The sequence below is a fragment of the Alosa sapidissima genome, chromosome 22 (assembly GCF_018492685.1).
Source record: "Alosa sapidissima isolate fAloSap1 chromosome 22, fAloSap1.pri, whole genome shotgun sequence".
NCBI classification, from domain to species: domain Eukaryota; kingdom Metazoa; phylum Chordata; class Actinopteri; order Clupeiformes; family Clupeidae; genus Alosa; species Alosa sapidissima.
In genome coordinates this window covers 20,602,363-20,630,318 of record NC_055978.1, presented here as the reverse complement: position 1 = coordinate 20,630,318, position 27,956 = coordinate 20,602,363, and the positions used below count along the sequence as shown (strand labels likewise).

Sequence of the window (27,956 nt, the reverse complement as noted above, 5' to 3'; positions counted from 1 at the left end):
ACTCACCGTTCGCAGTGCTCAGTCCGAGTGGCGGGATAATCGGTTGTCTTTCAGATTTCCTCTGCACGCAATAGGACAGGGTTGAGGTGGGTTATACTAGACACAGATTTGTGCATAAATGCCGTCCACCGTTTCATGTGTCACAGCGGTCAGGTGTCTCATTTTATCTCAGATAATGGCACCAACTCTATTGGGGCTGAACAGGATTTGAGGGAAGCAGTTGCTGAGCTGCGCCATGAGAACATTCAGCAAGCTCTACTGCAGTGTGGTCTAACATGGTCTTAGAACCCCCCAGCCGCCTCTCACCATGGGGGCATCTATGTATATATATATATATATATATATATATATATGAGAGAGGGAGAGCATAGCATAGCATAGCATACAAACCTGTCCTATAATGCCTGCAGCATACATAATCCAAACTGACTATCACCTAACTCTAATTTTATGACCGTAGGTAGGCCATATCACCTTCACGTTTAGACAGCAGTCAATCTGGGGTGCAGGTGTCTGACTGTTGGTCCTGTCTAGTGATGTCAGAACAGCTGTTCCCCAGAAGAATGATATACCTGAGAAGTGTGTTAAGATGTTCCTCAGAAGAATAGAAAGACCTGAAATGTGTGTTTAGGGCCCCCAGAAGGATAGTAAACCAGATGGTGTGTACATATTGTCACCACAAAGCACTAAAAACCTGACCAGATCCCCACAAAGGAGGTTCTTGTCAGGTCAAAAACCTCTACTTTGTCTGATTGATAATTGGAAGTGACATATCTGTTCTATATCCACTCAAGGCTGCTGCCTGATTTTATTCAGTGTTGTATGTCCTTTAGAAAGGGTGGTTCCCACAATGCATGGCCTAGTCAGGTGGCCCCACAAGGGCATAAAGACAAGTATGTGTGTGTGTGTGTGTGTGTGTGTGTGTGTGTGTGTGTGTGTGTGTGTGTGTGTGTGTGTGTGATCGTGTGGCTCGTGACACAGACGGAGTGCGCTGTGCATCACAGGTGACAGCCCCACGATAAAACCACTCACAAATAACCTGTCTCCCTGAAGCTGTCACCATGCAAGATCTGATTGCATTTTTCCCCCTCCGGTCTACCACACACACACACACACACACACACAGGATAATCCTAGATGACGTTGATGCATGGAGAATGAGGAAAAGCGAGAGAAAAAGAGAATAAAAAATAAAATAACGACTCCTTGAACATGTAACTGTCGGTTGCTATTTCGCGGATGTTTAGGCTTATGCATGTTTATCACGCGTTACTGCATTTGCCATCCGCAAAAGGTCAGGCACCAGCCGAGAAACTCCTGCTGATTGCCAGGTGCCCTTTTCGACTTACTTATTACTTAAATCGCATTTGTAAAGCGTTAGTGTCCATCATTTTATCCCGCCGAGTCCAAAGCCTTGCCCCCGGCGCCACATTGGCTACACACAATCCTCTGCCAATTAGCCGAGCGGCTGCAAAGCTAATTAAAATCATTTAAGCAAAATGAAACGCCACCATCAAAGCCACCACGCCACAGGTGATGAGTCTCTGAGCGACGGCTGCACATGTCTAGAATTAAGTGCTGTGGCAGCAGCGGGTGTATTTGTGTGCTTTATTTTTCTTGGTTGTTTGTGGTTTGTTTGTGAGGTTGTTTTCATAATGTTGCAGAGAGAGAGAGAGAGAGAGGGGTTTACTTGAACTTGGAAAGTGACATGAAATGTGGGAGAGTGTGTGTGTGTCTCTGTAGTGCTTATGTGTGTGCACATGTGTGGGTGAATATGTACCCTCTAGTCATTGTTTAATATGAGCCACATGAGGGCTCTTATAAAATTAGCCACCACACCACACACCGCTAAGCCTCTTCCCAGCATCCACCTCTCTCCCTTTGGGGGTTAAGCGTACAGCCTGCCTCAATAACTGCCCAGGACCCAACGTGATGAATGTGCACCTTTTCTGCAGTTCCAGCACAAGGCACGTTTTAATGCAATACTGGAGGGAACCTCTGCTTACCAATTTGGAAAGTGTGAAAATCAACAAACAACAACAGCCCAGTATTCCTCCGAGCATAAGGGGAGAACCAGTCATTGAGTATGTTGTTGGCTCTCCCTTGTGATATACATGTGTGATATGCCACACACATACAGGCTAGTGTGTTTTTCAAATGTATGTAAATGAAATTCTAGGCACTCTCTGAATGGAGTAAATTCACATGACTTGAGATAGTCTGCTATACTCCAAAGTGCAGAATGGCTCTACATGTTGAATAATATATAGAATGCTAGTGTAAATAATCCATAAATGGGTCAGTATGTTGCAGGCTGCAGGCTGATTAAACCAGTTGTTACACTGTCCATTGCTTAAAACTCTTAAATTTCTTGATTGGCTAGTAAAATACTCAAACTCGCATGATCTTATTCTTACATATAACACAAAAAAAGTCCCACCAGATTGTAATACACATAATAGCCCAACTTTCATTGTCTTGGGCTATTATGAGTCATCAAATGTATCCACAAACAAAGTACTTGCAGTACAACTGCAGTTCTGACCACATAGAGGCCAAAAGCTCCAGTGGCCTCCAGGGGGGGGTAAATGGTGTTACATTTCTACTTGTCCAGGGATGGAACGCTCGGGTTGTCTGGGTTTAAAGCTAAATGCTTTTAACATTTCCTCTTAGTGTATGACCTTGCCACACTGACTCCAATTAGCCTAGCGCTAACTCGAACAGTGTTACAGACAAGCTACCGCACAGCCAACACCACACTGTCCGCAATCAAATCAATAACAGCACACACGCAGGTTCAGAATCCTCACTCAAATATTTATGGCTTAAGGGGCTGTCACAGAGCTGTTGCGTGAGTGGAGTTAAACCAGTATGAATTTCCCTTGCTCTATCAAAGTTCCTTTTAGTTTGCTAGCACAGCTAATTAGCGTCCGTGTATTAGTGGGGCTATGACAGTTCCAAGAGAAAAACCTTCCACATTTGTCTTTTAATGAACTTCCAAAAGAGAGAGAGACTTACAGAGTGAGTGTTAAAGTGTGTGTGTGTGTGTGCGTGTGTGTGTGAGAGAGAGAGAGAGAGAGAGAGAGAGAGAGAGAGAGAGAGAGAGAGAGAAGAAAGAGAATCTGATTTGTGTGGTACAAAGAATCCTGATTGTGATTATGTCATCGAGTTGAAAATCCCAGGGAAGAATAATTTCCTCCACACATAAATTCAGTTCAGGCGGCGGACCAAAGCACCAGAAAATGACTCCCCTTGCGCTGGAAATACCCTTGTCACACAGTGACACACGTTGGCGAATATGAGCAAGGCGGTAAATGTCACATCGTAGGTGCTGCCGAAAAGAGGGGAAATGACCAATCTGTCATAATTCTCTCGCAATACCTTCGCCCACACACACAGACGCACACACAAATGGACGCTGACAAGTAATTGTTGCATATCCGATTCTACCTTGAAATCACCGCCGCCTTTTTAATGCAAATACCACCACTACACAAAAGCATTTGTCATGACACATGCGGCTAAACGACAAGGTTGGCGTGAGTATGACGTTGGATGAAATATATATGTAATCAGCTCCATGCACATGGGCAATGGTGGTATGTGAATATGCACTCTTAGAAGAGCACAGTATAGTAGCCTATATGCCCATGGCATTCAATATGAATTCGATGCCCATGGCATCTCGGCAGTCCAAATTGGAAATGAGGAGACGTTATCCTACTCCTGTAGACGTTATCCTACTCCATCTAAGCAAGTTCCTTCAAATTAAGTGAAAAGAGTCTGTGGGCAATTGAAGGCCATGTCTTTTACAGTCCACACATTCTGCCCAAACATTCTGATCTCCTGCCTCGTGCACTACTGATGCTGAATGTTGATGTGGAAATACATTCAGTTTTTTTTATATATAAATTTCATTTAAAAAAACATCTAACAACAACAAAACTCAAAACGTGAGAGGATGACAGAAGACAGAGAGTTGCTGACTCTCAATGTGTTTGGATGCATGTTGCTGACCTTTAACCCAAGAAAATACAGATTTTAATCATAGTATGTTAGATTCCAACACTGTACTGTGGATTATGTAATTTATATCTATATTCATGATGTAATCAACAATTGATTATATTTAGCAAAACATCTGCCCACCATCGAAAGAATAGGTCCCCAAAGCACAGTGTGTGTGTGTGTGTGTGTGCGCCACACTCTCCTGCCTTGCTACTCATTTCCAGAAACTTCCAGAGGCAAGCCTTTCATTTGCTTAAAATGTGAAAATCAAGTCCTTCATTCCTCCCCTCCGCTGAGGAAATTGCCAAGATTAAAAAAAGTGAGCCGAGAACAACTCTGTATGTGTTTTAAGAGAAAGTAAACATTGTTTAATTCCATTGATAGATTATGAAGCCGCGTGGACATGAATGAGAATGGCTCAGTAACCCATAGCAGCTGAGACTATTTGTAATGTTTGCCACCGATGGTATATCTGGTGTGCTAGGGAGCGAATTACCATTGTGATTTTTTAGTTAAAGTAGCAAAGAGATTTATTTCACAGCCTGAAATAGCCACAAGGTCCAAGTGATTTCAGCTGTGATTAATCTTTATCTTTGTGACATTTCTAGAGCATAGAAAGGGTTACATTTCATGAATTATACACTTGCCCAGCTATTCAAAAAGATGCCATACATTTTGGTGTCAGAATGTTTTGTAGTTACAGAAAAAGCAAAAACAACAACCGACTTTATAAGGTAATTTCTTTCTCTCTGTACAAGACATTACCACATGTTCAACATAAAATTGCATCTTAAAGGTAGCCTACACTTTGCAACATTTTCACCTTTACGAAGGCAAGTTGATGGTAAACAAACTTGTAATAGGCGGATCGTTCACTTAGCATAACTATACAGCATAGATGTAGCGAGTCACTACTGAGAAAACCAGCCATACAACTTCAAGAACAGTGGCCCGACAAATCTGACAAATCCAGAACATGGCAACATTGTAGCATATGACGGAGGTGGCTTTTAGCTAGATGGATGACAGTAAAATAGCAATGTTTCAAAGCTAAAGTTCATCAGAATCTTGGGAAATGCCCGCTTGACAACGGGAGAGATAGAACTAACGACTGGCCTTTGGCCGTAGCAACCATCCATTTAGAACTAGTAACGGTAGTTTGTCCTGCAAGTTGAGAAATTAGTTGATATGTGTTGGAAGAAAGTAGTTCTACAAACAAGACAAGTTTTAGCGATTAAAACGTTTAAATTGTAACGGGAAATTAGCACAACGCAAGTGGCAACAGTGGAATAAGCGGGATAATGGACTCCACGGTGGTCTGTTCACAGAAGTTAATGCACTTAATGCACCTCTGCTTCGCGTCGGGGCCGTTTTACAACCTCGATCGTGCATTAATTTCTGTGAACAGAGCACCATGTCGTCCATTATGCCTTACATATTGCACTCTAGAGGGAGCTTTATAGTCGCCAAAAACCTAAACCTGCATAGTATACCTTTAACATGGCAGTACATACAGTATATTGTAAATTCAATAACATGGACTCCAGAAGCAGAGGATCAATTCCATATAATTCCATACAGGCCTACCCACAATCACACTGTCACACATGATCTGAACAAACTGTGTCTCCCAGCAATCATGCGATGCTCTATGTAAATGTACAGTATAAACACATTGACAGGGGACAGGACAAATTAAGTTAATTTGGTGTGACAATGCAATGCAATCCAAAGCTGCTGTAAACATCTTTGGCATGTATAGTGTCCGGTTAACAGCTGGTGATAGAAGTAGACGCTTTGTCAAAGTGTTTTTATACACAGATGATTAACTTGTCACACTGTCCTTAATTGTAGCGAAAGCAACACGTCCTGTGCTATTAAAGCGTCTAGCTCCGTCTCCAGCCACCCACTGCCTGAGGTATTTATTACAGAGAGCAGTGGGATATAAAGAAAAATAAACTAGATCTGTGCATCTGTCTTAATTGCATCACAGTAACAACATATGCATTTATTTTGACACAGCCTGCGGGGGTAAACTGAACTAAAACTCCAGGAGCAGCTATGAGCGCTAGTGATGTGTGGTGGTGTTCGCTCACTCACGCTGTGAGAAGAGAGAAGACGACAGTTGGCAGAGGATGAAGCAGAACCGAGCACGTTCATTTCTCTCTCTCTCTCTCTCTCTCTCTCTCTCTCTCTCTCACAAAGCAGACTAATCAGTTAATTAGCTTCAAATATAGACATTGAAACGCACAGCATTTGGTAGGCCTGCTATGAAGGACTGTGTCCTTGTGAAGTAGTTTAATGAAGTTTTGCCCGTAATGATTTATAATAGCAAAACTCGCCAACAGCCAACCCTTGCATACTAACAAAAAGTGCCCGTCAAAATCACCTTAAGTCATAGTAATTGGACTCATAGTGATTCATTTAATTACATTTTTTCTTAGTCACTTTGGTGCTTTTCTCAGATCAGAATGAAAATTATCATGACTATTAGTTCAACCTCCACAATATTTAGTCATTTGTGCCCATTATAGTAGCAATTTCTCCTGAAAAAATTGCAAATGCGTTTGGACATGTATCAGTTTTTTTCATACAATTATCTGCTGTTTTATAACATTATCATTTGCATATGTCATGTCAGTCAAAATGAACTATACTTATGGATGCTGAGTCGTTCCCAATAAAACGAATAGTCTTCATTTCATTGCTTAAGTCATTACATACAAAATTGTTGAACTAGTTATCAAATTCTGTCACAATGCTGTAGAATTGCAAAGAGCATATACAGTTGCTGTCTTGGGCATGTTCAGGTAGTGTCACCGAGTTCTGACCTTTTTTGCATTGGAAAACACTGAGAGAATAAACTGTCATAATGAAAACATGACAAAGCCATTTGACTATGTAGTTCATAAGCAATGGTGTCAAGACTTCTCATTGTGATGACACTGGCAGTTTCATTGACATGAATACTTGCTTTTGAGCAAGTGACGTGCTTTTGCAGGTTATCCACTAGGTTTTGCAGTTTGCACTAATTGTTTTGAGAAATGCACCAAACTGCTGTGCAAATGTTAATATTGATGTGAGAAAAGCACCAAAGCGACTGAGAAAAACTGTAATTTCATAATAGTCATAATATGTCCAAAACATTGCTATTTTGTGCAGTAATAATGAATAAAATCTGTCTTTAAATTGGAAATATAAAAATTCTCCAGAGGCAGAAGGACATGTCTTTGGGGCAAACAGCTCCATGCGGCACATTAATACATTCCTGGTCCACATCTATCTATGGCCTTGGCTTTGTTAATGTCTGTTCTAGTGTCAACAAAGTACACATAAACAATGCACGCTTACTGCCACAAGCCAAGGTCCTCACCTTTCTTTGCCAAAGTGTGTGTCACTGCAGCACCAAACAGAGAAAGAGAAAAAGAGAGAAAGAGAGAAAAAGCTAGAGAGAGAGAGAGAGAGAAAGAGACATCTCTCTAATGTCTTACTGTGCACAGTGGAGGTTTAAGGGAGTATGAAACCATGGCTCAGGGCTAGATTAATTGGCCCTCTCAGTGTCTCCTTTTCCAAGGCAATGTCATTGCCGTGGGTTTAAATATTTATCAGAGGTATCTGTTAATTAAAACAGAGAGTTAGTGAGCAAGTGAGAAAGAGAGAGAGAGATAGAGAGAGAGAGCGAGGGGGGAAACGAGAAAGCAAGAGAGATGGGGCGAGAGGGAGGAAGAGAGGCTTCAAATGTCCTTAACTCTAATCCTTTGCGCTGAACTTCAGCCAACATTACAGCATCTGTCACTCAGTAGAAGCCTGCGGCATCATGGGTATTGTATAAAGCCCTCCAGCTGCGTTTATTTGGCATTTAAAGAGGGGAAAAACAAAACAAAAAATAGAAAACGAAGACGTTTTTTTATTCTTCATTTACAGACAACAGCAGGAATACTTTTGACTTTTGAGCTGATACATTGTGAGACTCGAGATATCAGGAAAGTGAAAGCTACTGTAAAACTAGTGCTGAACGATGAACAGCAAAAAAAAAAAAATCAGATTTGTATGAATTTGGCTCTTGGGGACTGTTACAGTAAAGTGAGAAGTGAGAGGAAGATGTCACGTTAAGACAAATGAAGACAAAGATAAAGATGATTCCAGAAATCATATCTAGAGTTCTAAAATAAGAAAATAAAAATTTCCCGCTTAAAATTGTTTCTTTTGTTCCAGTTTGAGATCTGGCACTCATTTACCATAGATGGACTCCCATTTCCTGGTGATATGCCAGAGAAAGGAAAAAAAACTAATTATAGATAGCAGCGATACATGAAAGAGATGAGTCTGTATGTTTTAATGTATAAGTATAAGTATAGTATAAGTAAGTATGTAGGTAAAAACTAATTATAGATAGCAGCGATACATGAAAGAGATGAGTCTGTATGTTTTAATGCTCAATCTCACTTTATAATGGACTAGATAATCCGTAAGAGAGTGGGGAAAATGCATTCCTAACATTTCTAAGGTCAAACATGGAGTAGCATTTTCTGAGGTGAAAACCTGAAAATGGCTCCATAGTGTGCTGTGAGAGAGGAGAAGCAGTGATGGGGTGAGGCTGTCGCTTAGCTTAGCTTAGCTTAGCATCCAAGCCTGTCCCTGTAGAGCCCCGCATTCCTTTAAGACGCGCGGGCTGTCTGTCTGGGCTTTTTGACTGATACCTTCTTAAGAAAACGTTCCTTTGGACATACTCCTGGGAGAGGCAGACTGAGTGAGAACAAGTTTACTCCTGTCAAGTTCACATTAGCTTCAGAGAGTTTCAGAATTGAGTATGAATGACTGCTGGGTGCTGAGATGGGGGCTTTTCAAATCAATTGATTCAGATAGATGTTGTAGAAGAATTTTTGGATGTGACTAGAAAGAGAAATAGCTTACGACAACTTACTACAGTTACATTTTTATGACAGAAACTCATTTTGAGCAAAATCATTAATCTGCATTATATTACAATATTATACAGTTATAGCATTGTTGGAAATGGATGCATTTAATTTATTGGCTCATTTGACTCATTCACAGTTTAAATGTTGACACCTGTCATTTGCCAGCAGATTGAACTGCTTAGTTCAAATATATATATTTGTTCATATATCATTTCTGGCAGTTCATATATCTTTTTTGGGATCTGTGTAGCATATTACTGCAAAAAATATGCCATTGTAGAAAGAACATAGACAAAAAAGTATAGCAAAACACAGCCCAGTAAATAAGGCAAAACACAGCTCAGTAAAAAAGGCATCCAGAATATCACTGCAAAATCAGTGGAAAATCAATGGATAAACCCATATCATTAATAACGGAGCCAAATTGGGCATTTTACCATTGCACCTACTGTGACATACAGCACACACTATATACTATAGCACAGTATCAGTAATAACAGGATGTACTGTATATATGATAGTAGTTTTGAAGTATTTAAAGATATTGATTTTTAAATGTATGCGAGCTTGCCCAGCCAGTGACTATTGAACAGTCAGATGAGGGGAGAGAATAAATATCAAAAGCAGACATAAAACTTGGAACGGAGAAGCAAAATAAAGGTAGGCCCTACTGCTGTGAAGCCGAGGCTGCCCATCTGCCTCAGTGGAGAATGCCATGAGTGTGGCCATCTGTGCGTGGAAATGCTTATTTATTTATTTGTCCCAGTGGGGCAGTCCTCAAAGAATGGCACCATGTTTGGCGCCTAGTGTGTGCATGCACATGATTGTGCAGCTACATCGGATGATATGCAGGACATGTGAAGCCTTGTCTAGTGCTTCAGATGATGCTCTTAAATTACACTGAACTGAGCCCTACAAAGTAATACAATCATGCAAAAATATACATATGGGATTATCAGGAAATATATGTATGTACACTATATGTACAGTGTATAAGGAATGGTTTGATCATAAGAAATACACATGCATTCTAATTAATGGACTTTAGTAGTTCAGTCAGGGTTCCATGAAGTCTTCATCCAAGGTTTTTTTTTTATTTTAACTCAACAATTCTAAAACACAATGAGCGTTTACATTTGACAACAGTGCTGTTTTTGACAGTGTATTTCAGTAATGCATAAGTAATGCATAAGTAATGCATAGCCCTAGTGAGCTAAAAAAGGACCCCCCCCCAAAAAAAAAAAAAAATGTACATACTGCACAGCTACGTACCAGCTGGCTACCGTTATGCAGTTTTTACTGCTGACACAAATCCTGAACACACTGATCTACTCGTCCATAACAATGTCAGATGGCTAAGCAAATGAAAGACTTTTTGGTGTCTGTGAACTCCACCAGAAGATTGTGATTTTCCTTCAAATGTGTCGGCACACATGGGCATCAAAGCTCTTGGAGCATATGTTGAATTAACAATTTACGATATAAGTGCACTTTCTATGACCACTGAGAAGTTACATGAGTGTCTCAGTATTGCAAATTTTTTTTGAAATAGCAAAATCAAAGCAGTGTAATTTCTCTCACTTGACACAGCTATCACCCATCACCTGAGAGGCATTCAAATGCTACTTGTTGTTTGTCAGGATACTGTTTCATTGAGGTTTCTTGTGGATAGATAACTTCAACTACAACTTCAAAAGAGTGGCTATTGGCCTTACTGCTGATGCCAAGCCTTTACAACTGAGAAGGGTTTGTGGCAATTCAAAACCATGTTTTATGGGCTCTGCAACTCCCCTGCAATGTTTGAGTGACTTGATGGAGTGGATGCTGCAAGGCATTCTGAAAGCAGATGCACCTGGATGACCTGTTAGTCCATAAGAAGCGCTTGAGTCTACTCTTAGCAACCTTGATTTGGTCATCATGAGAATAGTCCAAACTGGCCTGAGATTGCACCCCCCGGTGCCGCAAGAAGTCACTTTCCTTCATGGCAATCATATGAGTGCAGAGGGGGTGGCTGCTAAGGACAAGAAGACGGAGGCTGTGTGTGACTGGCTGGTTCCATGCAACTTGAGACAGTTAAGGGTCTTAATGGTGTTAGTGTCTTGCTATTGCAGGATTGTCTCTGGCTTTGCCACCGTTACCTCCCTCCCATCAGTTTCCCAATGCCCTATTCAGGGCCTCAATCCTTGCCGCACCAGACACCAACCACCATTTGCCCTCAAAGCCACCCAGTCTCAAAAGATCATAAAGGTGGAGAGTCTCATTGAATAGCTTACTACAACCAAAAATTCAACAGAGCGGCATGCAAGCACAACACAATCCAATTGTTATTGCTGAGGCACTTTTCTGCTAAGTCTGTTGGGGTTTAGGGCGGTCTATGAACTCTATGAAATGTGTGATAGAGCTCAAAAAGTCTACGAGAGAGCCAAATGCACATTTCAATTTATTGTAATGTGCATGTGGCTCTCTCATAGACTTTTTGAGCTCTATCACACATTTCATAGAGTTGTGATGTGACATTGTTGACATTGGAGATCAAAACACAGAGGTACCAGACGAAGCCCCATAACATCAAAAAACGTAATAATCGGTAAAATTCATTTGTTGAAATTCCTATTTCTGCTACTTTGAGCCGTTACAACCTCAATCATGTAACATTTGAAGTCAGTTATGTCAGCAAGGGTTCATGGCTTAGACCATGAATTTTAGCTATAGAATTCTCTGTGTCCTTACATTTGTGGTAAGGTCAGAATCATATCATGTCCTAAAGAATGATTCATTGGTATCATACATGATTATAGACAATAATACTGTGAACACAATTATGTTTATCTGCTCTTATTGCTTATTAACAGAGAAAGTTTATTTAATGACGTAAGGTGACACTCCCACTTATGCAGACCGGAACTGTCCTGTCTTGCTCCCATAGTAACAAATTAGGTTCTACACCCTGACCCCAAACTCAGTAGAGAAGATCTCATAGTCACTGATCCAGCAATCTGAACAGGGGCCATGGGATGGTTGTAAGCCATAATGATCTGTTTGACATGTCCTTTTAATTAACTTACCAAAGATTCTCTTCAACATTTTTCCTCTCCTTCCTCTCTATCCGAAAGGTCATGAAATGGCTAAAGGCAAAGTCTCACCTACTGTATTTGTATTTGAAATCAGTGTGTGTTTGTATTTGTGTATGTGTTTGTGTGTCTGTATGTATTGGCCAGATTGAGTTGACTGTATATAGCCTCAGTGAACTCAAGATTATATCTGGGTTTAGGCCATCTCTGAGAGGGATAAACATTTACAAAACACTTTTTTTACACTCTCTCAGCAAAGCTGTCATTGAAGGACACCGTGGTAATTGGCTTACACAGTCGATTAACTTCACTGCATCATCACTCCTTGTACTAATACAACTGGCCACCAACAGTAAGCCTCAATAGCCAAACAATATTGAAAATAATCTCTCATTTGTGTAGTAACATGATCCATCATAAATTATTGTCTGCTTTGGATCTGGAGAAGTGAACCGCCCAATGCAGGAACCAGTCTGTTGTGCGTGACTGTCTCACATTAATGATGAGTCTTTCGGGTATTTCGAGTTGTTTCAGAGAAGCGAAAGAGGCTCGATCAAGATGATGGGAATTAAGATGTGTTACAAGCACCAGTGAGCCATCTGCTATTCATTAGCCATTATCGCATTGTTACTTGAGCAGTTTTAGGAGAAAGGAAAAAAAAAGTAACAGGATGTTTTGGTGAATGTCTCTCAGTGCGATGCCCCATATTTTTCTTTGCATGCTGGACCCGGTCTGGCTCATTTTTTTGAAGTTAGTCTCATCTTTATCTACCAGGGAAAGAACGAAAGCTTAGAAACTTGCATGATCACAGAGTGGACTAGTGATTATTTCTTGTTATGTTGATCCTGTGGGACGTACAGTATGTCATTAATATTGGTTTGTTTTTGTAGTTGTTGTTTGGCAGTATGAGGTGCAGTTGTACACATCAGTCCTGATCTCTTAGTAGTGCAGATCAAATAATCTTTTGGACTTTGTAAATATATTTTCAATATGATCATATGCATCATACAATCAACTTCAGTGATTGATGCACAAGAAACATCATTTATGAAAAATCATGGAAATGTCATAAAGTATAATTAGCTTATTTGTGGAGCTTTGCTGCTCACCAGAATGTCCAAAAGTGTCTCCAGTTATCTACAGTAAAGACAACAACTCTGGATTTACAGAGAAATTGATACAATTTTTGAGACTTGACAAGAACTAATAGTTAGGGAAAGTTAGGCTTTTTTTTCCCACAAATCTGCAAAAAAAATTCTTACCAATAGCATTTTTTTACTATGTGTTCCTATAGGTGTCTAGTAACACCTCCCAATTTATCCACGGCCAAATCCTCGGGGAAACACCTGGAGAGCCCATCAAGTTTGGGGTGCCCAGAGGGTCTGGGCGGAAATAATGAAAACATTTTTTTAAACCAATATTAGCTTTTGAGATGTCTATCTAGGGGTTTTTAGGGATGCTGAATCTATCCCAGCCATTAGTTTTGTGTAAAAACAAGTGGTTTTATTGAACAATTACAAAACAAAACTTCCTTAATCAGTTTAAAATGTAATCCAAATCCAACTCCCCTGCACTCCCTCACTCCTGTTATCATCTGGCTATTTGATGGCTGGCAATAGTTACCATGACAGTTCCAACAAGCAGAAATACACTTGACTCCTTGCTTTTTAAAGCAACACCTGAGGGTGTCACAGTTCCCCGCACAGTTGCAGCTGACAAACTTCAGAAGGTAGTCCAGGATCTGTTGTAGGGACTGCATAACTGGGTTGTCCTTGTTTCCATCCATACTCAAGGGCAACCAGTGATGGACTTTGTAGCAGTAGCCAATCTCTGGCCTGGAGATATGCTCGCAAACAGTGCTGTGCTGCAGCTCTTGTAGTCGGAGGCAGTTTCTCAGGCTTGATACTAGTTATAATAGTATCTCACAAAACTGAATACACCCTCACCCTCACTATGTAAATATTCTTTTCATGGGACAACACTGAAGAGATTACACTTTGCTACAATGTAAAGTAGTCAGTGTACAACTTGTACAACAGTGTAAATTTACTGTTACCTCAAAATAACACAACACACAGCTATTACTAAACCGCTGGCAACACAAGTGAGTACACCCCTAAGGTGAAAGTGAAAATGTCCAAATTGGGCCCAATTAGCCATTTTCCCTCCCCGGTGTCATGTGACTCGTTAGTGTTACAAAGTCTCAGGTGTGAATGGGGAGCAGGTGTGTTAAATTTGGTGTTTTCTCGTTCATACTCATAGATATATATAATAAAGGCTAGATGTCTCGTCCTCACTGCTGGCCAATGGAGGTCAACGTCCACACCTCGCGGCCATCTTGCCACAGTCAGCTCGCTAACTCATAACATTGTGTTTCAATGGTGTACTGTAATGACAGGTAGTGACCTGAAGGTGTCATTGTTATAGCCTGGGGGCAATGTTCTGCCTTTAGTAGAAGACGAGATATACCTTACATCAGGTACCACAGAGCCCACCAGATAGCTTGCCTGTGACAAGATGGCCGCTGGTGATGCCGTTAGAGACTCCGCCATAAGACATCTAGCCTTTATTATGTATGCTCATACTGGTCACTGGAAATTCAACATGGCACTTCCTGGCAAAGAACTCTCTGAGGTTCTGAAAAAAAATAATTGTTGCTCTACATAAAGATGGCTAGGCAATAATAAGATTACCAACATCCAGAAAACTGAGCTGCAGCATGGTGGCCAAGATACAGCGGTTTAACAGGACAGGTTCCACTCAGAACAGGCCTCGCCATGGTCGACCAAAGAAGTTGAGTGCACATGCTCAGCGTCATATCTAGATGTTGTCTTTGGAAAATAGATGTATGAGTGCTGCCAGCATTGCTGCAGAGGTTGAAGGGGTGGGGGGTCGGCCTGTCAGTGCTCAGACCATATGCCGCACGCTGCATCAAATTGGTCTGCATGGCTGTCGTCCCTTATGGAAGCCTCTTCTGAAGATGATGCACAAGAAAGCCCGCAAACAGTTTGCTGAAGACAAGCACACTAAGGACATGGATAACTGGAACCATGTCCTGTGGTCTGATGAGACCAAGATAAACTTATTTGGTTCAGATGGCGTCAAGCGTGTGTGGCGGGAACCAGGTGAAGACTACGAAGACAAGTGTGTCTTGCCTACAGTCAAGCATGGTGGTGGAAGTGTCATGGTCTGGGGCTGCATGAGTGCTGCACTGGGGAGCTACAGTTCATTGAAGGAACCTTGAAGGCCAACATGTACTGGGACATACTGAAGCAGAGCATGATCCCCTTCCTTCAGAAACTGGGCCGCAGGGCAGTATGATAACGACCCCAAACACACCTCCAAGATGACCACTGCCTTGCTAAAGAAGCTGAGGGTAAAGGTGATAGACTGGCCAAGCATGTCTCCAGACCTAAACTCTTTTGAGCATCTGTGGGGCATCCTCAAATTTCCCCGAGGATTTGGCCGTGGATAAATTGGGAGGTGTTACTAGACACCTATAGGAACACATAGTAAAAAAAGCTATTGGTAAGATTTTTTTTGCAGATTGGCGAAAAAAATGCCTAACTTTCCCTAACTATAAGCTACAACTACAAGGGAAAAAAGGAAAATAAAAATAGACTAACTTCTGCGTAAACTTAAAAAGACACCAGGGGCGTAAAGGTAAAACCAGTACTGATTACTAGGGCCCCAAGGGGAGGGAGGGCCCTTGAAAAGTCTGGAATATATTTTATTATATTTATTATGGGGGGCCATCAGGACTGCCTATGCATAGGGCCCAGGATCTTGTGCTACGCCCCTGCAGGACACCATCATGAACAGACAGCGTTTTTGATGTTTAGCATTTTTTCCTTCACATCACTTTGTTTACTCTCATCACACTTAACTAATCAGGTCAGATGCTGGGGGAACTAGCCTTAAGGTGTTGCTTAGCAACCCGGCTGCTGTTTCCTAGCTTGGTGACTGATGCTCGGGACAAACTGCAGCAGAGGACCTGTCTGTCTGTATCTGTCTTTCACTCCCTGTTTACTGTAACTGATTTTAACATCTGGAAATTGGCCTTGACATGTCTGAATCACACCCTTATCTGATTTAAAACATTGCCGCAAATTGAGGTTAGATCACATAAAACCAACCATAGCTTATATGATATTATTGATCTTCCTGATCCCTGTATTACTGTTGGGGAATGTTGATGGAGTATTACATCTGACACGTAGCACTGCTATCCCAAGAGAGGGATATGTTAGCAGGCAGTGCAGGGAGGTCCCCTGTTATGGCGTCAAGTTGATTGCGTTAGCCAAACAGATAATAACGGAGAATAATAGCATACCAGTGCTCGGTGACTCGTGCCGCCAATGAAGCCATTCTGGCTTGTTATGCGACGCCTGGCGATTACTTCAGCTGCTTGTCCTAAGTGCAGCATAATCAACTCTAACGCGGGCGAGATTAATTGACAATTACAGTTACATTTTATTGCAGGCGGACAATATGGCCCCTGGTATTCTCGTGGGGTAGCTGTCCCATTAGGAATAAAATTGCAGTCTGTTCACCATAGGAGATGTGGAGGGAAAAAGAAACAACATCCAGCTCGACGAGGAAATTAACCACTAAACATTTGCTAATCCGAGATGCTTTATCTACTTAATGACATCTGACAGCTTCAGAAAGCCAGTCACACCATACGTTTCTTTAGGATGGATTAAACAAGAGTTAGAGGAAACGAGCGGCCATGTTTGTTTCTTTTCCTCTCTTTAGCCAGAGACTCGGCAGACCCACCAACCCGTCATTGATCTCTCATAACCAGTGTTGCCACAGTTACCTTGAAAAAGTAATCTGATTACTGATTAATTAAGTTCGGGAGAAAAGAGATATAAGCCCACCTACACTGAAAACTGATTGGTTGATTTAGCAAAACAGACCAGGATGCTCTCTGTCTTGGATGCGCTTGCAGGCACACACGTACCACTCCTCCGAGACAAGAAGAAAGCAAAGAATATATCTCTTTACTAAGGAAAATGACAAAAATAGTAACGCACAGTGATTTAGATAAGTAGCTTTAATCTGATTACTGGTTTGTAAATAGTAGCGCGTTAGATTACTTGTTACCGAAAAAAGTGGTCAAAATAGACTAACGCGTTACTAAGTAACGCGTTACTGGCATCACTGCTCAGAACATCCAGTAACGTGCCTTTCACTTTGACTCATGCAGCTTCCCGCTTCAGTAATGGCTGTGACTATATCATTGCCATCTTGGTTGGATCTGGCCCTGCCCTGGTCCACATGCCTCTCCCACCATGTGTGACGTCTTGTCTTTAGTCCTTGGACTTCAGAGATGCTCTTCCAGAACATGAGAGCATGAACTGACAAATCCAGATCTTTCTTGAGGACCTTAAAACCTTGGCTGCTGTCAGTGTGTATGCGTGTGTGTGTGTGTGTGTGTGTGTGTGTGTGTGTGTGTGTGTGTGTGTGTGTGTGTGTGTTTGTGTGTGTGGGTGTGTGTGTGTGTGCGCGTGTATGTGTGTGTGTGCGTGTGTGTGTGTGTGTATTGTCTGTACAGTATGTGTCTGTGTGTATGTGTGCTTACAGATTACAAGGCCTGTTGATTTTGCGGTGTTTCTCTTCCACAAAGACAGTTTGTCCCTGCCAGATATTGTCACTGTGGAGAGCTGGAAATGATCCATTAAAGCAATATACAAGAAAACATGTATTTTTTAAAAAAACTTGTACTTTTACTGTTTTTGTTGTCTGTCCAATACTCCTCTTTATACTGTTGCCAAAATGTATGTAATACTCGTCCATATTAATTTAATTTCAGATACAGTATACACAGGAGAAGTTTCAAATTCCCTGCGCTGTAGGTTCCCCATAGTTTCCCATAGGTTCCCATAGTGGGCAATCAACAACCAAACCTATTTAACATTTCACACGACATGATGCAGAAAGTTACAACAACAATGCACAGCTGGCTGGGCAGTTGCAAAAGCACCGTATGCTTTACCCAGGATCTGTAAAGGCCCTCCTCTGGTACCACATGCACTGCCAGTAGCCTGAATGCCCAACCAAAGACCAAAGAACATCATTAAAAAAAAGCATCAAAAACAAAATCACCAACAAAGTAGCTTTCGTGTACAACCCCCTGACACCCCCCCCCCCCCCCCAAAAAAAAAGGGCAGCCAGTATATTTTTCTGCAGTGTTGTGAAATAGACTCTAATGAAGGAAAAGCTTATCTGTGTCCCATGCAAATGTCTACTACAGTACTACTGCAGCACCCAAAAATAAATGGCTGGGAAAAGAATCCAGATGTCCTGGGCTCTCCTGACAGACATCCTGACAGACATGCTCTGCCTCAAAATATCAGTATGGACTTAGTGGCACATACAAATCAGATTGTTTTACAGCTAGTCAATGTCATTTGTGTGTGTGTGCCTGTGCAACTATGCATGTCTGTTTGTCTGTGAGTTTTTGTTTATGTTTGTCTGTGAGTTTTTGTGTATCTGTTTGCGATTGACTGTGTGAGTGCCTGTCAGTTAAGGTATGTGTGTGTGTGTGTGTGTGTGTGTGTGTGTGTGTGTGTGTGTGTGTGTGTGTGTGTGTGTGTACATGTGGGGGGATTGGGTTATGAGGCACCATGGGCAACTATCTAATCTCATTCATTATGCAGCTAATCCCAGAGAATCTTTTTGATTAGGATCAAGTCTCCTCTGCTCGGTGAAAAAAAACACGGTGAGATTATTCGCCTCTATCTGTGGTTCCCAAGGAGATTAAATGCCTGTTTCGCGTCCCCAATCAAAGAAATACACTTTCAGAAGAGTATTGTCAGATTGATTTCCATTGATTAACACAAAAGCAAGGAGCATGATATGGTTGATCAACATTATTACATCATTATCATCATCATCATCATCATCATCATTATCAATATCATCATCACAATTACCATTATCATCTTCATCACAAAATAAACCTTCTTTAGGCCCTTTCCCTGTAGGCTGTGATCACATCTCTGGGTTTGCCACGTGCCACATCAGTTCCTTCTCTGCTTGTGTCCATAGCAACACAGCACATTTCTCATGCTTCTCAGTTCTCACAGAGGAGTGCTGTGAACATCTACATGACGGAGTCTCTGACAGTGAGTTGGAAAATCTTTCAGAAAAGCCTTGGTAAGTGCCTGGAATAAAGAAACAAATCAGAGAGACGAGGGGCTTAAACAAACAACCTGTTGATGTTGGTTAAAGTCACAGAGCCAGGGAAGGCTGACTGACTATGTAGCGCTCAGAAACAGAATTAACAACATCCATGTTGGAGAACAGTTTAAGTTATGGCTTAGTGACAGACTACTGGTTGCAAATGTAAATGCCATCTCCCTCGGTTAGTGTGTACCTGTGGCTTGGCTATGGGATGGCTTGTTATTTCCTGCAAACTAATTCGAGAGGATTTAGAATGTGTGTGTTTTTGTTGTAGAATTGCTGTTTTCACATTATCCTGCTTATTACACGGCTACTTGCCTAAACGAGAAAATAAACTCCACATGATATGACTCTTTACATTTATTTTTTACCGTTTAATCGTGGCTTTTGCTAAGAAACAAATAGTTTGCAACACACACTGAACATGAATCAAACATTCTTTAGAACACAGCTGATCAACTGTCTGCTTTCACTTTTGAATGATGTTCCAATTCAAGAAGTGACCGGACTAATTGAGTCCGAACGTGATATGAACGATGTGAACAAGAAGCACAAAACCGAGTGAATGGAGCATTCTGCAGCATTATGAAGAGCCGTGTAATAATATGTTTGTAACAACCACCAAACTTATGAGTAATAATTCACTTATTTGCCTCCTCTGAACAATAACATTGTATAACTACCACACACACACACACACACACACACAAAGAGTTAATTTGGACTCAATCCCTTACAGTACAGCATGGGTTAGATTGCAGCAACGACACCATAGGCCAGTTTAGTTTGTTTGCTTTGACTCCTGACAGGGTGCCTGAAGCTACACCTCATTTGTCTGTTTACCCTTAGACCCACCATTACTGCTTATGTTGCAGCTTTTTCAGCCAAAAGGCTCCCCTGCTTCATTACACAAACAAGTAAACAAACAAACAAAACAAAAATAACAACAACAAAATGATCGATGATCTAACTGCACTCTCATTGGTAAGAGCATACAATCACCTCATAGGCTCCAAGACCTCAGCTGCTCTCCATCTGCATAATGCACACTCAAGACATCTAAGGTCACCACATCTAAGGTCATCACATCTAAGGTCATCACATCTAAGGTCCCCACATCTAAGGTCACTGTATAAGTGTGCACAGTTCTGCACTGGGCTTGAACCCGCACCCTCAGAGTCCACAGGCGGGAATGCTAATAAGTATGCCAAGACCCATCCGGTTTGCTAAATCTTGCTAGCGTGACTCTTACTGTTAAGTTTTCAGGAGAGAAGACATTCACACTAATAGACAGGTTCATTTAGATCATTTTGTATTTCATATTGTTGCCAAGCCAACATTTTAAGGGAATTTAAAGAAGCACTGATTTCCAGATAGGCCAACATATTTTGACATAGTCCATCTTATAATGGTAAATTAAGGGAAATATAAAACATAGCCTACATGATGGAATATCACCCTGTGCATAAATCAATTGGCAACTGCAGAAAAGTGAAAAGCGAATCCTGCATTTCAGGCAATTTAGATATCTCGGCTGGACAAAAGTGGGCGTATGGTCACCTTAATTATCCTACTAGTCTTTAGCATCTTTCAACATGCTACACAATCTCAATTTAAAATGTGGTGCATGTGTTTGTGGGCTAACACTTCTCATGATAGTACAGGGAGACATGCGGGAGTATCAGGCCAAAGTAAAATCTCATCTACAGTATGTCCCCAGCACTTTTCAAACCAATCTAACACCCATGTATATACCGGCTATAGACAAAAAGGGAAAGTTGGAAAAAAGATCCTCCTTTTTTCTTTAATTAATCGACTCAATATTAAAAGACGAGGAAAACTAGTGACCTTCCCCTCAGAGACCGGACCCAGCAACACCCGATGCAGCCCAGCGCAGAATGACCCATCACTATTTTTACTTTATTTTCAAAGATCATCTGGGGCAGGCTACAACCCGTGAGGAATGCAGCCCACTTTTCCTGCCAAGACCCACTAATCTGGGCATGGGCACTGGCATGGCACAGACTGGGTGCCTGACTGGACACACACACACAGCTGAAAACATCTGTGACTGATGACATTCAGTGTCTTTCAAATCGCCCTGGAACTTTTCAACTGGAGGGTGGGTACTTGTGTCCACATGAATAAATTAGGCCTCCAAAATAGGACACCTGCCAGTTTCATACATTTATAAATGGGGCATGCAACATAATTTAAAGGAGAACTCTGGTCTACGAATAACCTTAGGTCAATTTTTGGATAATGATGGAGTGCAAACTTAGGTGACCAAATTTACGTTAATCAGAGCAGGGACTGAAATCAGAATGATTTTCATTTTGGCTCGTTCTGAGCAAAAACATAATATTTTTGTTCCTGTTCCTGTGTTCCAAGGCCTCTGCTCTAAACGGTTAGAACATTATAGAAGATTATTACACGCCTCTTCAGAGTGCTGCAAAAAGTTCCATTTACATGAATGGGCCTTCCCAACGTTCGGAGATCTGTTAAAACTATATATTACCGCTGCAAAGTATATAATGACCGCTGTCATTGGCAACGAGTTTTGTGCTTCTTTCATATCACTCCGCAAGTAGTAGTCACTTTTTGCAATGGAACTTCATTTAAAAGTGAAAGCAGACAGTTGATCAGCTGTGTTGAATGTTTGATTCAGGTTCAGCGTGTGGTGTGAACTATTTGTTTCTCAGCAAAAGCCACGACGAAACGGGGTCCGGTTCGCCCTGTCGGGACTTACAGTATTTTGCCGATAATGACAGGCGTTCTATACATTATCCCTTACACGGTTAATAACTAAATAAATAAATAAAAATGGCATTGATTTATGGCCAGTGGCACAACACTATACTGTACAGTAGGCTTTTTTGCCCAACAGCCTTAAAGCTTAAATCAAAGCACATTAGATATCAAGGCTAACTAAACACCGTGCCTGAACTCAGGCGTGGAGCAAGATTTGAAAGGAGACAATTAGTCTATATATTGTAATTATTAAAAAAAACTTCAGGCACAGAAAATGTCCTTTCTTCAAGCCTTGTAATAACCTAACCTATGTGTGGTGCTACCAACTGCATGACAGGCCTATAGATATTTTCCTAGAGTCTCTGGTAGCCTATGTTATTTCACACAATGCTTCAGTAATTTAGGCTACACTCTTGGAAAAGGTGGTTAAATAGTGTTGGATATGAAAATCCTTTTTTTTATCAACTAGTAGGTCTAGCCTGTTATACAGGGGAGACACTGATTCATAAAATCTGACTAAATTCATCCTATACGGGGTTTGAGTTCGTTTCCAGTTTTCATTCTTTGAACCGTTTCTAATGCCTAAATCAGAGTAGTTTTGTGCAAGATTGAAATACGGGTTTGCAAGGAAATAGCATATAGCATAGCCCTGAGGGCAAGCTCACGACGACAAAGTAAATTGCTACTTTAAGCCACTGACTAGGTTCAAAATATCATTACACAATTTACCAGAGTTCTCCTTTAATACATTTGGCCGTCACAAAAAGGGAAGGACAGAACATGTCCAGAATAAAACTTTCCCAGTAAATCTAAAATACCACAGATTATATTGTCACCAGGCCACCAATCACTCAGTGATGGTGGTTTAGGATTATCGCTTGCTGATATTTTTTTTATCCCAGCCAAGGTAAGTGGACAGTTAAGTGTCTAAGTATATGTGTGTCTATACAATTCATTGTGAATATATTGCCATGATCTGAAGATTTCTTTCTGTCTTTCTTTCTTTGTAAAATCACAGGAAACAAACAATTTATCTACTATTTGTCTCATATAGTTCACTGACTTGACCATTTTTGTCGTTGTATAAATGGACTCATGGACATAAGGTTGGGAAACACCTAGAGTGAGCCAATGACATTGGTTTACAAATTGCCCTCAATAAACCTCCAGTATCGCTAACTATCCACTCCCACCCCCCACCCACCCACTGACACACACACACACAAACACACACACACACACAGACGCACACGCAAATAGAACAAATCACCCTGGGTAATTACTTGAAGGCCGGACTATATGTGGCGTCCATGGTAATTACTTTGGTGATATTGTCTTGTGATGCTTCCAACTCTGCGGCGGAATGTGACGGCTCTCCAATTATGACAAACAGGGCGTCCAAGTGGCCGACCGTCCTGGGGATGATTGACGGGTGAATTAATATTGCCAGGCCCTCCAGGAAAACAATAACCCCCCACCTAACACACACAGGCACACACACACACACACACACACAAACACACACACACACACACACACACACACACACACACACACACACACACACACACACACACACACGCACACACTTCCCAATGAGGGTGTTGCTGGGTTCAAGGGCAGTTCCTCCTTCACCATCAAATCTCCTTTTCTGATCATTAAGCTCATGTTTTCTAATAATATCATCAAGTCAGTTCTACCTGCAGCCAAGCTTGATGCCTATCATTAAAAAAAAATATATATATATATTTTTTTATTTTAACTATCTAGAATGATGTAATCCACACTCAGGAACTGATGATAAGAGGATAGCACATATTTCATGCTACATTGCTCCAAATGGCTTTAAAGTGTGATTTATTTTGACACAGCAGTATTTCTAAACGGTAGTAGTAGTGTAGTAGACGTAGTAGTGTTGGTGAACAGGAAACCCATATATAGTCTCGACAGAAACCATGGAGTAGGACACACAGTTTACCAACCTTTATTGTTGGAGACAAAACATATTAACAGGGTGCTTGCCAAGACTACCAATCAAGTCATACCAATGGATGATCTTAATTTGTTTATTATAGATAGATCTCTGGAAAAGCTGCGGTGGCTTATTTTAATCAAATAATACAAACACAAAAGAATTCCAAACAACGTAGATGAATACTGCAGATGATGGCTTTAATGCATTCCAGAGCATTGGTTCGCGAAGCAAGCTGCTTTTGACTCTCTGTACATAGTTCTTATACCTTCTCATGTCGTCACTTGTTTGTGTGAACTCAGAATAGAAAATATATTCTGTGTCGTCTTTTACCACATTAGGAAGTACATACAGTATGTGCCTAGGTATTTTCCTTCTAATTACCTCTGATCCTGCTGAACAGCCGCTTAGGATGACCAGTGTCTCTAGGCATACATGTCCTTATAGGTAAATGTCTAGCTGCATAACTTAGCTAAAATTAACCCCCTGCTGTTTCACCACATGGACCTCAGACAGTTATGACAGAATATGTTTTCATAAAACTACTGCGTAATAATAAGAATAATAAGAATATCTTTTCATAAAGCTACATAACTAAATAAAGCTACCACAAAGCCATTTTGATAGTGTTTTAGCCAGGGACCTCGGATGAACCAAAATCGTTCACAGGGTTTCTTGTCAGCATTCAACTCTGTAAACATTGTTCTTATATTAAAGAAAAAAAGTATTGCAGTACTTATAACAGTCAACTTTAGCAGTCCAGAGATGTCTGATTCTTTCATGTTTTAAATCCCTCTCTTCCTCTCCTCTCATCTATTTTTCTGTTTTTTTTTTCTTGAGAGTGTATGAACTCAGTTCTTTTGATGAGTCGGCCTTTGATTGTTCCCCTTGTTTGCACTCTCCTTCACCTTTTAGAAAAAAGAAGAGAGACATCTTGTGATTGGCTCATTCCTCAAGGCTATGATGATTGACAGTTTGGGGACACAGACATAGCCACCTGTCAATCAATCACTCTGGCGACGCCCCTTTAATCTAACCCAGACGCTATCCTTAAGGAAGGGCTTCTTCGTCCTTACGAAAATAAAAGTTATAATTAATGATTGTTCTCCTGTTATGTGTCTTAACACCTGGCCTCAGATGGTTTCCCCTCCTTCCTTTGGAAGTCATTTTAAGCATGGCCTGGTTTTTCACTGCGGCGATAACTCAGCCGGAAGCCAAAGCTGGAGGAACGCACAGAGGCATTACCTATAGATCACTGACTTACCAGTGCAGCTGATTTAACATAAAAATGTAATTGCCTTTGCTCTTGGCTCCACCAGATGTGATTCAGCTCATGGTTTGCTATCCCTACCTCTCTCTGTCTCTCTCTCTCTCTCTCTCTCTCTCTCTCTCGCTCACTTTTCCATATGGGTTGGGTTGCCCACAGTCACTACGGCTCAATTTGTCCCATTGTGCGGTTATTACAGCAAAGCTTAGCCATACACAACCAAATTGAGTGTACTAATATCCGAGTAAGGGTGACTATGTTTTTGGTGCGAAGGCAGGACACTTATGACTTACAAATGAGGTTTGTGAGCAAGATCAAATTCCCATGATAAATCCAATTTCAGACCCAGTGTATTTGTGTCGTATTTTAGGATTCACAGCCTTACAGGGTAAGCATTGTTTGTGTGCGGTCGGGCCATGCTGTTGAGTGGATCTATTGTACTTTGTACTGAGTCAAATGAACCCTACTCCAAAACTGTTACCTCTTCTCTTGGTCTATTACCTGCTAAAATGAGACTGGAATGAGATGTGTGTCTTCACTTGTCACACACTGTGGTTTGATATTTTTTTCCTCTGTTATTTTAAGTTTTCATCTCCTGTTGATGGATTCTATCGGCTGAGAGAATTCACCATACACACTGTATGCTCAGCATGACAGCGGATTGGGGCTCTAGGTTAAAGGGCTCCATCTGAGTGGTGAGATGCAGAGTTGTGCATCCGGTCAGAGAACCACAGGACACACTGGTCACTCCTCTTTCTTTTTTGATTTATTTTTTATGGGTCGACTGAATTACAGTTTTTCTTGATCCCGTATCCCTCCATTTATAACTTTCTGCACTGTGGTCTCATTTAGAAAGCACTAACATTCAATATCATTAACTCAAGTCACCACAACTCAAACCCAATTAGCTCACACTTCTCCTGCTGAACCAAACAAGCGTTATAATGTTTATGACACGTTATTTATAATGTTTATGACAGTGTCATGTCACTCTTATGTAGATACCTTCAAGTGTAACCGATCTTTCTTGTGCATTAATAGCTTTTTCCCATTGTTGGATATTGCTACTGTTTTCCACATTCTTTATGCATCAGTTGCATATTTCTACAATATATTTACAGTACTGCAGGACACTGAATTTGAGTTACAATAATTTTGCAAAAACAACATATACTCATTATAGTAACATTTATTTTTGTGGCAGTGTTCTGAATTGATCTTTCGTAGACTATGTGGTGTATGTGTTTTTGAGGGCTTGTGTGTTAGGTTTTTGAGTTTTAGGAAGTGGAAGCATAATTTCAAGAAATGCGTTTTAGCAATAGAGAAAAACTGTAAATTGTGTGTGTGTGTGTGTGTGTGTGCGTGAGTGTTTTCTTTTTGTTTTTTATGCACTAAATATAAGGAAACAGTACATTATGAACCCAGTAAGATGCTTGGGAAAAGGTTAAGCAATTCTCATGATGATATCATCAGCATAGTCTTTCTCACACAAAGCGTTCACGAATTTTACGCAATCTGCCCTCCTAATCTCGAGAGGATCCAGTTGAACCCAGTTGGGCTCGCCATAGATCCATCACTGTACAGTATCTCAGCTGCATTAGCAAAACCCAAGTCCCTGCTGTTCCAATTCGACATTTGTTATGGTGTCTAATTGCTAGTTTATGGTGAACACTCGAGCGGGTCACAGCTCATTTCAAACAACTCGCTCTTCTAATGACTTCCCATCCCCCGATCGAGAGGCTTGCCGGCCGTCGGAGGCCGTAAATCAGCGCAATTAAACGTTGACGGCCACGGGCCCCGAAAGTAATCGCCACCAGAACCAAGCCTCAGGGGGGAAAAGAGGAAAGATTAATTTATCGGAGAACAATCGTGATTTATAGTTTGTCAAAAGTCGTCGTCACAAAAGTGACGACCAAATGTCAGCAGCACTCTACTCTGACGGATGGAAATATAATGACAAATAATTGTTCAAGCTGTTTATTCATTTACGGACATCTATTTTTTATTTTACCAGGACATCCTCACATGCATCACAAACTTTATTATCCTGGCTTAATGCGGCTCAAAGATCCGTGCCTTGCGGGTATTGATTATAATTATGTTATTAACTTTTTTAAAACATCTCCTCTATGGCAACACAGGACAGTGTACAAATGTGACAAATGGCACTAAAGAGATACAATGAGTTTGAGATAAACATGACCTTAAGAAAAGCTATCATATAAATAAAAATGTTTTGAATGTTCTGTGTTTGACTCTTGTGGGTGGCATGTGCATTTTAACGACTGAAGCATGCAGCACTCAAAACTGCCAGTCAAAGCAACAATCCCGCGATGGCACCTGTTTTAAAAATAAAGTGAACATCTAATGTGAAGCAGTGGGGTGAGTCATCACATGGCTGACATCACCTTTACACTTACACACTCACGTAACGCAAGGGCAGTGGGTGTTGATAGTGGTGGTGGTGGTGGTGGTGGTGGGCAGGGTTGACACGAGCAACCTGGCGCATGAGAAATCAGCACCGCTTGCACCAGACCGCGCTGTGCCGCTCCGTACCACACATACGCTGATGAGATTAGTGTATACGCAAAGTGACTTATTGGCCTGGGCATGCGGACGATGGATGAGAGAGCTATACGGTCCAACGACCCCCCCCCCCCCCCCCCCCCCTCCTCGTCCTCCTTCATCCATCCCACCCGCCACCCTCTAGCCCTCCGCTGGCAGGCATGTGAGGGGGGAAATGGAGCAGCCAACTCCCACAGCGCGTGACCTCC

General features: G+C 41.3%; 1 long non-coding RNA gene across 1 annotated transcript; it reads left to right on the top strand.

Moving 5' to 3' along the window:
• Positions 1–366: 366 nt before the first annotated feature.
• Positions 367–26,445, top strand: LOC121697720. Its single transcript, XR_006026535.1, has 5 exons — positions 367–911; positions 14,279–14,285; positions 17,967–17,977; positions 25,876–25,877; positions 26,435–26,445. It is a non-coding gene; the product is annotated as an uncharacterized LOC121697720 (long non-coding RNA).
• Positions 26,446–27,956: the final 1,511 nt, after the last annotated feature.